Consider the following 15,281-nt stretch of genomic DNA (forward strand, 5'->3'; position numbering starts at 1 on the left):
AGAGGCCCTCACCTCTCTTCTCCTGTCCCCCGAGCTCTAATCAGTACCTCTGACTGGCCAAAGAATAAGGTGATATACATACCACAGAAGTCAGCCTTCCAGAGCACAGAGCAAGGAACAAGTGGAGAACAGACCAAGATCAAATGAAAGTAACTAACAGGAGTGCATGTACTATAAGCACATGGGGAATGATGTCACTACAACATAGAAACCACACTGTATGGGCAACTTTTACCAGCACATTTATGTTTTGAACCATCTGGTACTGGAATACACAGTAAATATGGAATGATCAAACTCTCAGACACAAGAGAGTTTATTCAATAAAAAGGAAATTATCTGAGATCAGTACTCTCCATAACACTAATACTTAAGGGATGGGTAAAAGGAAAGGAATCTATCATGAAGAGTTGGAAGAAACAGAGATCAAGGAATCCAAAGCCAAAGGGAAAAAATGGGTTTTAAAGATGGAGTGAGCAATAGTAAGGTAGCCTCAGGCCTTCGTCGTTTTAACTTTGTTAGTTTCAGTTGTCTGAGCAATCTCAATTTTCATGACAAGTAGCAGTCTGAAATCTTAGTGAGGGCACCCACATGAGTTCTCAGCTACTAAGGACAGCATATCACTTAGCAGGAAATATCCACCTCTCTAAGCAGCTTTATTTTCTTCTACTTATTGTCAAGGACACATTAACTCTCATTAAGAATCTAAATCAGCAAAATTCTTTAGTTGCAATCTAGTGCAAGTTGTGATGATGTTATAGGCAAGAGTGATACTCAAGAATCTAGAGTACATAATGTTCTTGGGACATATTTCACCCAAGTGTCAAGGGTTTACTACACCACAGAGGTAACAAGTACAATGAATATTAAAGCTCTATTCACTGTATTTGGCAATTAAAAATCACTGGAGACTCTGACAGAGGAATTTCATGAAATTTTGGAGTGATGGCCAATGGAAGGTGGGTTGGGGAGATGAGGAGCAGAAGCCAGAATGCGGATGGTTATGAAATGAATGAGAGGTGCTGATGTCAGGTGGAGAATGTAATATATCCTATCAAACTGTCAGAATATGAAAAGGAGTAACTTGGCTGTCATTTCTGGGCACAGAGGGTTTCATCAGAGTCTGATACTACTGCATCAGCAGAGACTAGCACAGCACCTGTAGAACAGGCACTTTGTTCTTTTGCTAAATGTCAGGGAGGGAGGTGGGATGATCTAAAGTCGAGTCCAGCTCTTTCCATGAAGTGGATCCACCCATGGCAGAAATGGAGCTGAAGCCCAGGTAGCCCCAGCCAGTTGGATTTGGTCATCTTTATGGTCCACTCTCCTTGACTGAAAGCAGCAGGAAGACTTAGCATAGCTGCATCCTCTAAACGTGTTCATTTTCTCTACATCACTGTAAGAGTTGTGTCACCACCACAGACCCTGTGGGGCCTTTCTGGGACAGACCCCTCCCCTATGTCCTCTGCTGTAGCTCTTCTTTGCAGTATCAGTACCTAGATAATAGTATCTTGTGCATATTTCCAGAATTTTTCAGATGCTAAAACCACCACCAAATGGAAGAAATTAACTACCTGATAAACATGAGCACATAGCCCCCAGGCCTTCTGGCACCTAAGGACTGATAATGTTACCCACTCTGTTACCTCAACATCAACCAGTCAGAGAACTGTGCACAAGTTGATCACATACCCTGTGACCTCCCCTTCCCTCACCTGGCCTTTAAAAATGCTTTGCGGAAACCATCTGGGGAGTTCAGGGTTTAGGGGCATGAGCCATCCGCTCTTCTGGCTTGGCCCTGCAATAAACCTTTCTCTGCTCAAAACTCAGATGTGTGGGTATTACTTGAGATCACTGCAACTTGCATTTGATAACAGTTGTAAAAGTAGGTCATGGAATAACAGTAAACTTGAAACCAAGAAACCTGGGTCTTAGTCCTAGTTTTTCACTAACTGGTGGCATGGCCTTGGACAATTTATTTTAAATCATATTTCTTATATATCAAATGCAAGTCAGACACTCTATGAAGCTCTGGGTTTGGGACAACGAACAAGAGTCATTGTGGAACTTAGGAGACAAACAAGTGAACAACAACTATAGAGTGTCTTACAACTGAATGGTAAATCTGGTGAATCCTTTCCAAGGTGCCTATTACCCCTGTGGCAGCAGGAGAGGCTTCACAGAGGAGGTGACAATTAATCTGAGAGGTAAAGGACAAGGAAATCTAGGCAATCCCTTCCCCTCTCTGAACCGTGGTTTCAATAATAAAGTAAAGCAGGTTGCTAAAGGATCCCGACAAACTCTTTTGGTTGTGATAGTGTGTGATCCAATTTTTTTACGACAGAAAAGAGCTGGAAAAAACCTTGAAATGCTGTCCATAAAAAAAGATAAATGCCGTGCTTAAATTGCAGAGGGGGGTGGGGAATGAGAAAAAGAAATGGTAGTGCTCAAAAAGCATAAGAGAAAGAGAGAGAGAGAGCACATGCAAGTGAGAGCATATTTTCTAGGGCATAAAGGATTTTTGTTTATTTTTAACATAATACACCAAAAAATAAATACAAGTATCCCAATTTCTGCCCACAGTTTTCAGCATTGTGCAGCCTTTATTTAATGATACATCAAAACACATTCTCTGCCAATCCCTCTGTTGCTAAGGAACAGGCAGTCAAGAGTCTAAGCTCAGAGACTCTAAAGCCGTCATTAAAAGGCTTTGTGCATTGCTATCAGTAAAATGTTAATTTTGCAAGCCTGGCTGATACCCTCCTGTTAGCAAGTTCCAGGAATGAGAACCCAGATCCTGCTAATTTGGCTAGTTCTCCTTTATTGGGTTCAGTGTGGCTTACATCAAAATAAATAAATAAAATACTATCAGCCAATAACTAGGAGCATTTTATCCTGAAAAAAGCTTGTCCTTTCTCAACACAGTCCATGTCCTTGTCAAACCAGGATAGGAAAATAATTGACCTACTGCCTGTATTCACTTAAGAGTTTTCAACCACACAAGTCAAACTATTTCTCGTTATATAATTGCTCCATATCCTCTTCAGTCACCATTTGGTTTCATCATCCTTGACATGCACATGAAGAGAAAAGGGAGAGAAAACGCTTCCTTAGTTGGCATACGCACGTAGGACAGGTGCCCCGCCATAACATGAGGAACACTAACGGCCTCTGTGTGATTGTTGGGACCCTGAGCTCCCAACCACTCTGTTCCCTGACTCACATGCATAGATAACAGCTCTTATCAACATCGCTTATGACTCTCCTTGACTCGACCTTGGATCAAGGCTGCTTCCCCACATTTCTGGTCACTACAGAATTACAATATCTCACTGTCACCACAAAAGTCAGCTCTTCCAGCCACCATCTCCTTCACCGTGATCCCATTGCTGCAACCTGGCCCCATGCTGACTGTGTAGCGCCTCTCTGCTGGCCATGTGCTAGGCACTGGGAGAAAGCTCCTCCTCCCACAGAGATCTCCTCGGCTCTTTTCCGTTTCCTGGAGGTCACCATCTGCTTCTTTCTATCTTCTACTCTCAATGCAGAAACTTCAGGAGATGAGTCTACCTTCTCTTTCACTGGAGGGAACAGGTCCTCCTTTCACAGTGCTCAGATCCAGGCTCTCTCTTCTCCACTTGGGCAGGGAAAACTCTGTTTATGTTCCCAGGCAGCCTCATGCTTGATCCTCATGGAGTCCTTTATGGCAGTGACTGAGAGAATGCTTCTCTCAAACCACTACCAATAGGGAACATAATTGGTCCAGAGTCCCAGCTGCTACACTTTAAGATCCACCACTGTGTCTACAACAAAGCCACTCCTCATGGGCTGTTTCCACTGGACGGCTGAGGCAACAGGTATTAAGGTAAATCCACTCCTGGAAGACACAGGACCTCTCTCCCAGGCAACCTTGGTTCCAGAATTTCCCCAAAGGCCTTGTCAAGCCTTAGAGCACATAACTGTCTGCAAGGCTGCCACCCGACTTTCTTTCCCATAGTCCAACATAGCCCGCCAGCTGATCCTGAGTGCTATGGATCTGAGCAGCCTATTCCAGTCCTAAACTGTTCCAGAAGGACTTGTCCTAACCCCTCCAGTCCTTCTCTGCCACAAAATGCTAGGTTTCCTCTAAAGCTCATCCATGTTTAAGAGACCCTAAAGCGGATTGGAGAGTGCTCAAAGAGACCACAGATCAAACAACCTCTGAGAGTTCTGCCTTAGAGGCACTGAAACCCTCAGTGCCTTCAATCAATACAGCTTTGAACAGCACTCTTAAGCCCAACAGGCTTTAGGAACAAACTAGGTCTTACAGGCATGTGACTGAGTAGCTGTAAACCAAGACTGCTTCAAGGGTTGAACATAGGGAGGCTGAAGAACACAGGAGATACAGGAGAGGCTACAGCCACTTCTATCAATATAGAGGTTCCACATCATGTGCGTGTCTGTCTTTGGCAAGAAATCTCAGATCCCAAAGAGATTTGGAACATACAGGTCTATGCCTCTGAATTGGAAACTATTTCATTGCCAGCAGACAGAAGATGCATAGCTACTGAGTTGCTTCTTGAGGCCTCAGAAATTGGGATTCTCTGCCTTGGGACAGCTCATCAGTTTTGCACCAGGTTCACATACAGGAGCCCAGAGACAGTACGAAAAATAGAAAGGAAAAATTTATTTCCCTCCTCTCACCAACAAGGAAAGCAATAGTGCTGCTGCTGCTGCTAAGTCGCTTCAGTCGTGTCCGACTCTGTGCGACCCCATAGACAGCAGCCCACCAGGCTCCCCCATCCCTGGATTCTCCAGGCAAGAACGCTGGAGTGGGTTGCCATTTCCTTCTCCAATGCATGCAAGTGAAAAGTGAAAGTGAAGTCACTCAGTCGTGTCCGACACTTAGCGACCCCATGGACTGCAGCCCACCAGGCTCCTCCATCCATGCGAAAAATAGTAGTGGACAAATTTATGCAAAACACATGGCAATGGCTGAAGACCGGAAGTGTCAAAGGCATTTAAGAGAAATGTGAGACAACACCGATAATGGAAAGAAGACACACTTGACTCTAACAGGTTCCCTCTCCATTCCAGTGTGAAAGGACAGAGCAGCGGGATTGCAGTGCAGAGAGGATGCTCTTATTTGAGGAGCCAAGGCCAAATACCTCCATGGAGAAGAGAAGGTTCACCCTTTGGACAGGAGCTGAGCAGATATAGCCTTGATGCCTGTACTGCACTAGAACTTCAGTGTAAATCTGATGACCTCATCTCCCCGAAGCCTGTGATTAATTCCATTTATAAAATACAGCTCATCAGATCAAAGTTAATCCCTCCCATACCAAGCAGGTTGTACACAGTGATGGGTGACTCTGTCAAAGGGTATGAAACTAAATCAGGCTGCTATTCTTCATAAGGGATAAGTAGTACATTGGGCTTTTACCTTAAAGAGGAGAGATTTAAGGACTCGGATTGAAGAACTTATAAAACCCATTTGTAGATACTCATATTCCATTTTAACTTTTTAACTTTCTGTAAAAATGTAAAATTCCTTCAAAAATTATAAAATATCATTGACTAGTATCTGTATTTACTGTCTTCACACATTTCTCAACACTTGCCAATACTGAGACACACACACACACACCCTGTTTATAGATTCTATGCTATTAAAATATCTCTACCAAAAGGTGAATGTTACCACTAAGCATCTGGGCAGAATCTTGCTTAAAAGAAAGACTTCTGGAGCTAGATGCCTAGATTTAAATTCAGTTCTGCACTTATCAGCCAAGAGATCTTGGGCAAGTTATTTAAGCTCCCTGTGTCTCAGTTTCCTCATCATTAAAATGGAGTGAAACTAATGCCTGATACACAAAGTTACAGTGAAAATTAAATGAGTTGTTAATAAAGTAGTTACAACAATGCCTGGAACTTAATAAGTCTGTGTGTGTCAGCTTTAGCCTGATCCTATGGCAAGTTCAAGGCCATGACTTGTACCCTAGAGTATTCCAGCTTGAGGCAAGCAGGCTGATCTTCTGTATCCCTATGTCAGCTAGTTAAAAATGCAGGCACCCCCACCATCACCAGAAAACCACATTACATAGGTAAACTGCCATTCAACTTAGGGCAAAAATGTCATATTTCCTGTGCATATACATTGAAGAGAAAGAACCAAGTTCAAACATTTTCTGCTTTTCAGCACAGTTCTGTTTGACTAGTTCCCCTAATTTTCTTACACAGTTAGGTCTCAGTATGGTTAATTTTAGGTCTCTGCAGCATTAGGCCTCTGCAAGATTAATACTCTCTAACTAAATGATTCTCATGAATACCTTGTGAACACTGATTTGAGGATTCAATTTCCCAGTGTGTGAATGAGGTCATATTAACAGAAGTGGCATGAATTTCACTGGCTCATGATTCTGCTTGTCCTCAACACTCCCACCCCTACCCACTCTAACCACCAAGTATTCCAGGAGACTGTAGGAAGGGGCAAAGTCACACTTATTCACAGTAAACCTGGCCCTTTTTGGCATGGAACCTCCACTGCCATTTTCCTCGAGACACCACAATGATATCCCCACAGTGCTCTGCCCACATTCCGGGGTTACACTTTAATATGGGATTCCCAGTCTGAGCTTCCGCTGAAGCTCTAAAGGTTTAAAAGTATCTCTTTAAGGATTAAAATAGCTTTCTTAGTTTCACTCACAGCACTTATGCCTTGACAGGATTTGGACAAGGGGCAGGCACAGTTCTGTACTCACAACTGCCTCTCTTCTGGAATGACTAAGGTTTTCAAACTGAGTGCCTGAGACACATTTTCCCAGAGGCACCTGAGTTCTCATGTCAGTGGCTGACCAACTGAGCCCAGCATCTATAAACTAAGTCCAATCTAAGCCAGAATATTGAATCTGCAAGAGTGAAAGTCAGTGATCCACATACTGGGCCATAAATACAATTAGGTTTATATTTCTCTTTGAGGAAAATCAGAACGAATTATTGTAGTAGGGCTCTCCAGAGAAACAAAACCTTCAGGGGTAGGGGAGAGATGGATTGATTATGAGGAATTGGTTCATGCAAATATGGAAGCTGAGGAGTCCCATTATCTGCTGTCTGCAAGCTACAGACCCGGAAAACCAGCGGTGTAATTCAAGTCAAGGCCAAATGCATGGAATCCAGGAGAGCAGATGGTGCGAATTTCACTCTAAGGGCAGGAAAAGATGAGATGAGATGTTCTAGCTCAAGAAGCTAACAGAAAAAAGTAGAGAGGAAGGAAAAATCCTCATGACTCTGCCTTTTGTTCTGTTTAGGTTTTCAACGGATTGAATAATAGTCATTCACATAGAGGACAGCAATTTTCTCTGAGTCCACTAAATCATATGCTAATTTTGTCTGGAAAAACCCTCACAGACACACCCAGAAATAGTGTTTAATCTGAGCACCTGTCTCAAGTTGATGCATAAAACTCCGTGTCACAAGTATTACATTCTTAAGAGTTAAAGAATATAGCACTTTGTAGGAATCCTGGCCAAAAGTTTTGGCTCTCAAAGCCTTTCTGGTTGCTTGTTATGAAATCATTCATCTTATCCTCTTCACTAGAAAACAAGGAATACTTGAAATTTTTACTGCCCTTCAGACATCATCCAACCATTTTCATATCTTTTCTTTCTAATAAATGAGCTACAAAGCAAGTTCAAAGTAAGAAGAATGCCAGGAGGGATTTTGGTTTGTTACCAATGAGAAGCTTTTCAAATATAACAGCCTGGAGTCCTCCTTGTTACCACCAACAGATGGGACACAATATCCACCAAAGAGCCATTATGGCCTTTGGTTGTTATTTTTCCTACAGTTCAGCTGGAACACATTCCGAAAAATAATACACATTTCTGGGGCAGGTTTGCATTATAATTTTGGAGAGTAAGCCAGACTTTTTTCTTCCCTTGTGTATTTCCCACTGCACTGAAAACTGAACCTCTTCCTCATTCAATTTGGACTTCACTGGGAGGGTTCGACTTGGCAAAACAGTTACACGATGCTGCAAGTGGGTTGTAAAAACGTCAATGGTCCCACACGGGAGTCAGTACATCTACCATTCGAACTCAGTTGTGCCGACTCTGTTGGCAGTAATATGGGAGCATGTATGCAGTTATCACTAAAAGGCTTTTCATACTGTGACAATCAGATCCCCTGGTGCTCAGACATTGCATTCATTTTCTAACTCATTCATCATGTGAATGAAATGAGGGAATAATGGGAACTGTTCCTCATAGTTACCCGTCATTTAGTGAGGACATCACGTTCAGGTTTTTTGGATGGAAGAAGAAAGATAAATAAGAGGCTTATCAGTCTTAACATCTGACAGTCCTAGCAACTCATGAGCCCTAATGTCGCTCAGAAAGCACATCATGACAGCCTCTGAGGAAACGGAAGGGTGAATCTGGCAAAGCCCACCTGGCAAGTCCAGGCAGGTACCCCTCCACAATCCTCCTCATTTTGTCACTTTCTGGAAACACCTTTTATCTAAATTCAAACATTCTTAACTAAATTAGAGTAAAATTTCAACCCTTGGACCTTATAAATAGACTTTTAAGGATTTATTTTGAAAAAAATGAGCGATGCACATAAGTATAAATATTCAAGGATAGCTATTACCATAATATTTAAAACAATGCAATACTGGAAACAATCCAAATTTTCAGCAAGTGCAGATTACTCAAATTATCATATAGCACCATTATAAATAATGTTTGTGAAGAACATTTAAATATATGGAGAAATGCTCAAATACATCAAGTGAAGAATCAGACTATAAGATATGTATACTGCACTGCCAATTATATAAGGAAAAAAGTATCAGTAATTATTCTCTCTAGGCAGTGAAATTATAAAATGATTTTTTCTTTTCCACATTTTCTGTATATTTTAATATTTCAGCAATAAACATATAAGAAAACTAAAATAAATGACATTTTTAAGAATTCAAGAGTAATAAAACAGTTATGACCTACAGTTTTGTCAATTTTCTTCGCCATATAAGAAAATAACCAAGCAATTTTAGACTGGAAAAAATGGCCACCATTTAGCAAGTAGACAGAATCCAAAACCACTAACGTGAAATGGGGAGAGACTAAAGAACGTTACACACCTGCTTAAACATTCCCTGCTTAGCTTTCTCCTTCAATTAGAATATACTGCCTTTCCCCAAGACAACAGAGAGAGTTCGCATTTAGTCTGCCATATGAAAGGTTCATTCATTCAATATACAACTGTTAGAGACCATTATGAGGTCCCTATTACTGCTCTCGACAATGGAAACATAAGGACAATCAAGCTGGAAATATTCCTGCTTTGGCAGCATATACATTTTCTTTTAATTTTTGCAACCAAACCATGAGATAAGTGTCCTTATTCCCTGGTTACAGGTTAGAAAACTGAGATTCAGAGAGACCATATTGCTTGCTAAAACTAGTCAGGAGAAGCAGTACTCAATCCAGGTCCTCTGATTCCTCAAGACTGAGGTTCCTCTGACAATACTAGAGGTTTTCAAATACTTTCAAACAGCAGAACCAATTTTTCGAGTAAAATTATATTTGCTCTATGTCACCAATTCTGATGAATGCTTGCTCACATTTTAACTTCTCTTAAAATGAGAACATAAAGTGACTTACAATTGCTGTTGGCCATGAAGCAGTAGAGATGAAATCTGGTTGACTGCACACATGCATCCAGTCTTGCAAAATTGGTATCAGCAGCTTGCAAGAAAATTCCAGAGGTGGTAGTGGAGCATACTTTCAGGAAATCCTGCCTGACCAATACACTTGCTGGCAGAAAGGATGATGCTGTCTGGAAAACATAAACATTGGCGATTCAGACTCTAGATACAAAGACGTTTTAGGGATACTTTAACCAACTAATATTGTTTGTGTGTATGAATAAGATTAAAAGAGCTCTTCCATCAAGTATAAAATTTAAAAATTCAAGTGACAGAAAACATTGTGCCATGATCATTTCAGTGGTTTTCTCTTTTTCACTGATACAATGAAGATGGTACATCTGGTAATTCACAGTGTGAATTAAGGGTGACACGGTATAAACGCAACACTTTGGACTTGATCAAAAGAGATGGAATTCTAAGTTCCACCTCCTCCACATTGAGCTTCAATAAAAATAATTCCTGAAGGGGTATAGTTCCTCTCTTCCTCCTCCAAAGGCAGAGATTAGCAGCATCGAGGCCTCATTGCAAACTTGATCATTGGAATCATGTTTGGCAATCCCTGAAACCCTTCTAAGGGACCTAATATTTCATGCAGATAGATTCTTCAAACTTGCACCTGCATATCCATTCCTAACTAGTCCAGATGAGATGGGGTGAAGAGGCATGTGCAAACATTAAGGCATAGGTTTCAGAATTAGACTCCCTTGGTTTCAAATCTAAGCTACCCATTTATTGGCAGGATGATCTCGAGTTCAGTCGCTCAGTCGTGTCCGAATATTTGTGACCCCATGAACCACAGCACACCAGGCCTCCCTGTCCATCAACAACTCCTGGAGTCCACCCAAACCCATGTCCATTGAGTCGGTGATTCCATCCAACCATCTCATCCTCTGTTGTCCCCTTCTCCTCCTGCCCTCAATCTTTCCCAGCATCAGGGTCTTTTCAAATGAGTCAGCTCTTCACATCAGATGGCCAAAGTATTGGAGTTTCAGCTTCAACATCAGTCCTTCCAATGAACACCCAGGACTGATCTCCTTTAGGATGGACTGGTTGGATCTCCTTGCAGTCCAAGGGACTCTCAAGAGTCTTCTCCAATACCACAGTTCAAAAGCATCAATTCTTCGGCGCTCAGCTTTCTTTCTAGTCCAGCTCTCACATCCATACATGACTACTGGAAAAACCATAGCTTTGACGAGACAGACCTTTGTTGACAAAGTAATGTCTCTGCTTTTTAATATGCTGTCTAGGTTGGTCATAACTTTCCTTCCAAGGAGTAGGCATCTTTTAATTTCATGGCTGCAATCACCATCTGCAGTGATTTTGGAGCCCAGAAAAATAAAGTCAGCCACTGTTTCCCCATCTATCTGCCATGAAGTGATGGGACCAGATGCCATGATCTTAGTTTTCTGAATGTTGAGCTTTAAGCCAACTTTTTCACTCTCCTCTTTCACTTTCATCAAGAGGCTCTTTAGTAGTTCTTCACTTTCTGCCATAAAGGTGATGTCATCTGCATATCTGAGGTTATTGATAATTCTCCTGACAATCTTGATTCCAGCTTGTGGTTCATCCAGCCTAGCATTTCTCATGATGTAGTCTGCATATAAGCTAAATAAGTAGGATGATAATATGTAGCCTTGACGTACTCCTTTTCCTATTTGGAACCAGTCTGTTGTTCCATGTCCAGTTCTAACTGTTGCTTCCCGACTTGCATACAGATTTCTCAAGAGGCAGGTCAGGTGGTCTGGTATGCCCATCTCTTGAAGAATTTTCCACAGTTTATTGTGATCCACACAGTCAAAGGCTTTGGCATAGTCAGTAAAGCAAAAATAGATGTTTTTCTGGAACTCTCTTGCTTTTTCGACAATCCATCGGATGTTGGCAATTTGATCTCTGGTTCCTCTGCCTTTTCTAAATCCAGCTTGAACATCTGGAAGTTCACGGTTCACGTATTGCTGAAGCTTGGCTTGGAGAATTTTAAGCATTACTTTACTAGTGTGTGGGTTGAGTGCAATTGTGCAGTAGTTTGAGCATTCTTTGGCATTGCCTTTCTTTGGGATTGGAATGAAACTGACCTCTTCCAGTCCTGTGGCCACTGCTGAGTTTTCCATATTTGCTGGCATATTGAGTGCAGCACTTTCACAGCATCATCTTTCAGGATTTGAAATAGCTCAAGTGGAATTCCATCACCTCCACTAGCTTTGTTCGTAGTGATGCTTCCTAAGTCCCACTTGACTTCACATTCCAGGATGTCTGGCTCTAGGTGAGTGATCATACCATGATAATTATCTGAGTCGTGAAGATCTTTTTTGTATAGTTCTTCTGTGTATTCTTGCCACCTCTTCTTAATATCTTCTGCTTCTGTTAGGTCCATATCATTTTTGCCCTTCATTGAGCCCATCTTTGCATGAAATGTTCCCTTGGTATCTCTAATTTTCTTGAGGAGATCTCTAGTCCTTCCCATTCTATTGTTTTCCTCTATTTCTTTACATTGATCACTGAGGAAGGCTTTCTTATCTCTCTTTGCTTTTCTTTGGAACTCTGCATTCAAATGGGTATATCCTTCCTTTTCTCCTTTGCTTTTTGCTTCTCTTCTTTTCACAGCTATTTGTAAGGCCTCCTCAGACAGCCATTTTGCTTTTTTGCATTTCTTTTTCTTGGGGATGGTCTTGATTCCTGTCTCCTATACAATGTCACAAACCTCCATCCATAGTTCATCAGGCACTCTGTCTATCAGATATAGTCCCTTAAATCTATTTCTCACTTCCACTGTATAGTCAAAAGGGATTTGATTTAAGTCAGTCCTGAATGGTCTAGTGGTTTTCTCCACTTTCTTCAATTTCAGTCTGAATTTGGCAATAAGGTGTTCATGATCTGAGCCACAGTCTGCTCTCGGTCTTGTTTTTGCTGCCTGCATAGAGCTTCTCCATCTTTGGCTGCAAAGAATATAATCAATCTGATTTTGGTGTTGACTATCTGGTGATGTCCATGTGTAGAGTCTTCTCTTGTGTTGTTGGAAGAAGGTGTTTGCTATGACTAGTGCGTTCTCTTGGCAGAACTCTGTTAGCCTTTGCCCTGCTTCATTCTGTACTCCAAGGCCAAATTTGCATGTTACTCCAGGTGTTTCTTGACTTTCTACTTTTGCATTCCAGTCCCCTATGATTTACACTTTCTGTGCCTCTGTTTCTCCATCCACAAATAATAATAGCACTAACCATATAGGGTTTGGAAGATTAAAAGAGAAAATTCATATCAACTACCAAGTCTAAGCCTGCAACAAATGCTCCCTTTTTTTATTGTGAGGGAGGGGATAAACCTAAAATTACAGTTTTACTTCTGAGACTTTGCCTCCACTCCTCCAATGAAATATGATCTATCATCTGTTCTCATCAATGACAGATATTTACTGAGCACTCTTTCTGTGGGAGGAACCCTCTGGGAGTTTATCATCTATTAGAGGAATGAGACACAGACAGCAGAAAAAATAACTACAATATAGGTGAGAGGGTATTGCCCATATTAAGGATGGGCAGGAAGGCTTCACAGAGGAAGTAAGATTTTGAAATTCAGGCAAGATGCTAGTCTAGCCTGAATTAATGGGCTTAATCTAGAAAAGCAAATGAGACACTAGAGTTTTGTGAACACAAGTTACCTAGTCAAGGTCACATTTTAGCAAACATTCTTTATGGGTCAACAGGGATATAGATCAGTTCCTCTTTGGAGGAGTGCAGCAGGGGAGGGATTCAATTTTCCTGAGCACTTGTCAAGTGTATTTGGTAAGAGGTCAGCTCAGAAGGGAAGCAATATCTTCAACAACGAAAATTAAAAGGCTGTTAAATGTGTAAGTGAGGTGAGAGGAAATAGTTACCCAGAGTAAAACTCATGAACTCAGACTGCAACAAAAATAGAGATTTAGGCTACAGTTACTGGTGGAATGGTAAGGGTTGCACAGATTAGATTAATCTAGACTATGGAATAATTTGCTAAATTTAAAATACTCTGACTATTTCAAGTTAGATCAATGGCTCTAGGACAAGCATGGGAGTAATTAATTTGTGACTTCAGGCTAAAAAGAAAAATTGAAAAGCTGAATTAAATCAAATGCATCAACAGTTGAGATTCAAAAGAGCCACCATGGCCATTGAATCCATGGTTACCAAAGACCCTGAACAATGAAATCTCATAATAAAGAATGCATTCATCACAGAGTGGGAGAGAAATTATTCCAGGAACCTGCCTTGATTTTTATTACTACTATCACACAACTGTTAAAGGATTATTAATACTGATGTTTGCTCAGGGATTTTACATCACCATTTCATGCAAGTGACTTAAAATCTGCCTTCCGTGAAGCCCACCAAGCCATTTATAGAACCCTAAACGCATGGCAAGGGTTCAACTGGTGATTGCGATTTCAGATGCAGTTTGTATTAGTCACTCTCTCAAAGTCTAATCACAACCATTCACGGGAAACAATCAAGATAAGCAAGTGTTTTCAGCCAACAGTTCCCTGAGACGATATACTTGGGCATTCAATTTCACAGATCAAATAGGTTATTATAAACATACACACAAGGGCTTGATTGAGCCCATTAAACAACTAAAATTATACAGCTGAGGGGTCCAAAATATGTTTGTTTAAATACTTATTTGGAGATAGAAAAATGAGGTCAGACACAGACGGGAATTATTTAGGTTTACTTTTAAACCTTCTAAAAACCATCACTGTCTGTCTCGGCTGCCTCCCACCCCTTCTCCCTATTTCTAGCTCAGGACACATCTGTTGTCATTTTCCTCATATTAATGTTTCTACATTTGGGGTCAGCACTTCTCCCAACAGGAAGACAAGCAAAATAGCTTTTCTGGGGAAACTGGTTAAACAGCTAACCAGAAATCTGGGCAGCTCCTACCTGAACCTGAAGCCAGCTACCCAAGCTAAGGCAGAACAGCCACAGCAATCAGAGAGATACCTACAGCTCCAACCTCCGGGGGATGGGTTAAATAGGAGATGGTTGTACAGTTCATGGAGAAATTACAAGATCCAAGAAAACAGGCTTCAGGGATAATATAGCATGTTTATCCACAGTGAAGCTCTGTCAATTCAGAGAGTATATTCAGAGGCAGACAAGGACCTGGTGATGTCCAGCCTCCATCAGAAAGTGAGGACTTCATTACTAAACAGGGACAGAGTATGAGCTTGAAGGTCACATGAAGCAAAGAGGTTTTCCTAGAAGTCAAGATTATAGGACCACCTTTCCCAAATGGTATCCATTGCCTTCAGGGGCTACACAGTTCACATAAATAAATGGAACAGACCCCAAATGGTTCTCAGCCTCTACTATGCATGGGAACATGAAGAGCTTTAAATAATCCTTATGTCTGGCTCCAACCCTGAAGGATTCTTACGTGGTTGGTCTGAAATGCAGCCTAGACATATAGATATTTAAAAGTGATGATTCTGATGGGCAGTTAAGAGCTACAGATGTAGATATAGGATAATATCAACATAATAGGAATATTGGGCATGTGACTAACTTAGGGATACAAGTCATGCTTTAAAGTACTCAAATTCTTTTGTTTTATAAACACTGTACAG

General features: G+C 41.2%; 1 long non-coding RNA gene across 1 annotated transcript in view; it reads right to left on the minus strand.

The window, feature by feature from the left end:
- Positions 1–9,336: 9,336 nt before the first annotated feature.
- The window catches only part of LOC145514142 (uncharacterized), a 166,497-nt gene continuing 160,552 nt past the window's right edge, over positions 9,337–15,281 (minus strand). Inside the window, exon 2 of the long non-coding RNA XR_014059872.1 lies at positions 9,337–9,816. This is a non-coding gene — a long non-coding RNA (uncharacterized LOC145514142). The remainder of the gene's footprint in view (positions 9,817–15,281) is intronic.

This window comes from Giraffa tippelskirchi, chromosome 7 (genome assembly GCF_054371585.1).
Source record: "Giraffa tippelskirchi isolate mGirTip1 chromosome 7, T2T-mGirTip1v1.2.pri, whole genome shotgun sequence".
In the NCBI taxonomy this organism is placed as follows: Eukaryota; Metazoa; Chordata; class Mammalia; order Artiodactyla; family Giraffidae; genus Giraffa; species Giraffa tippelskirchi.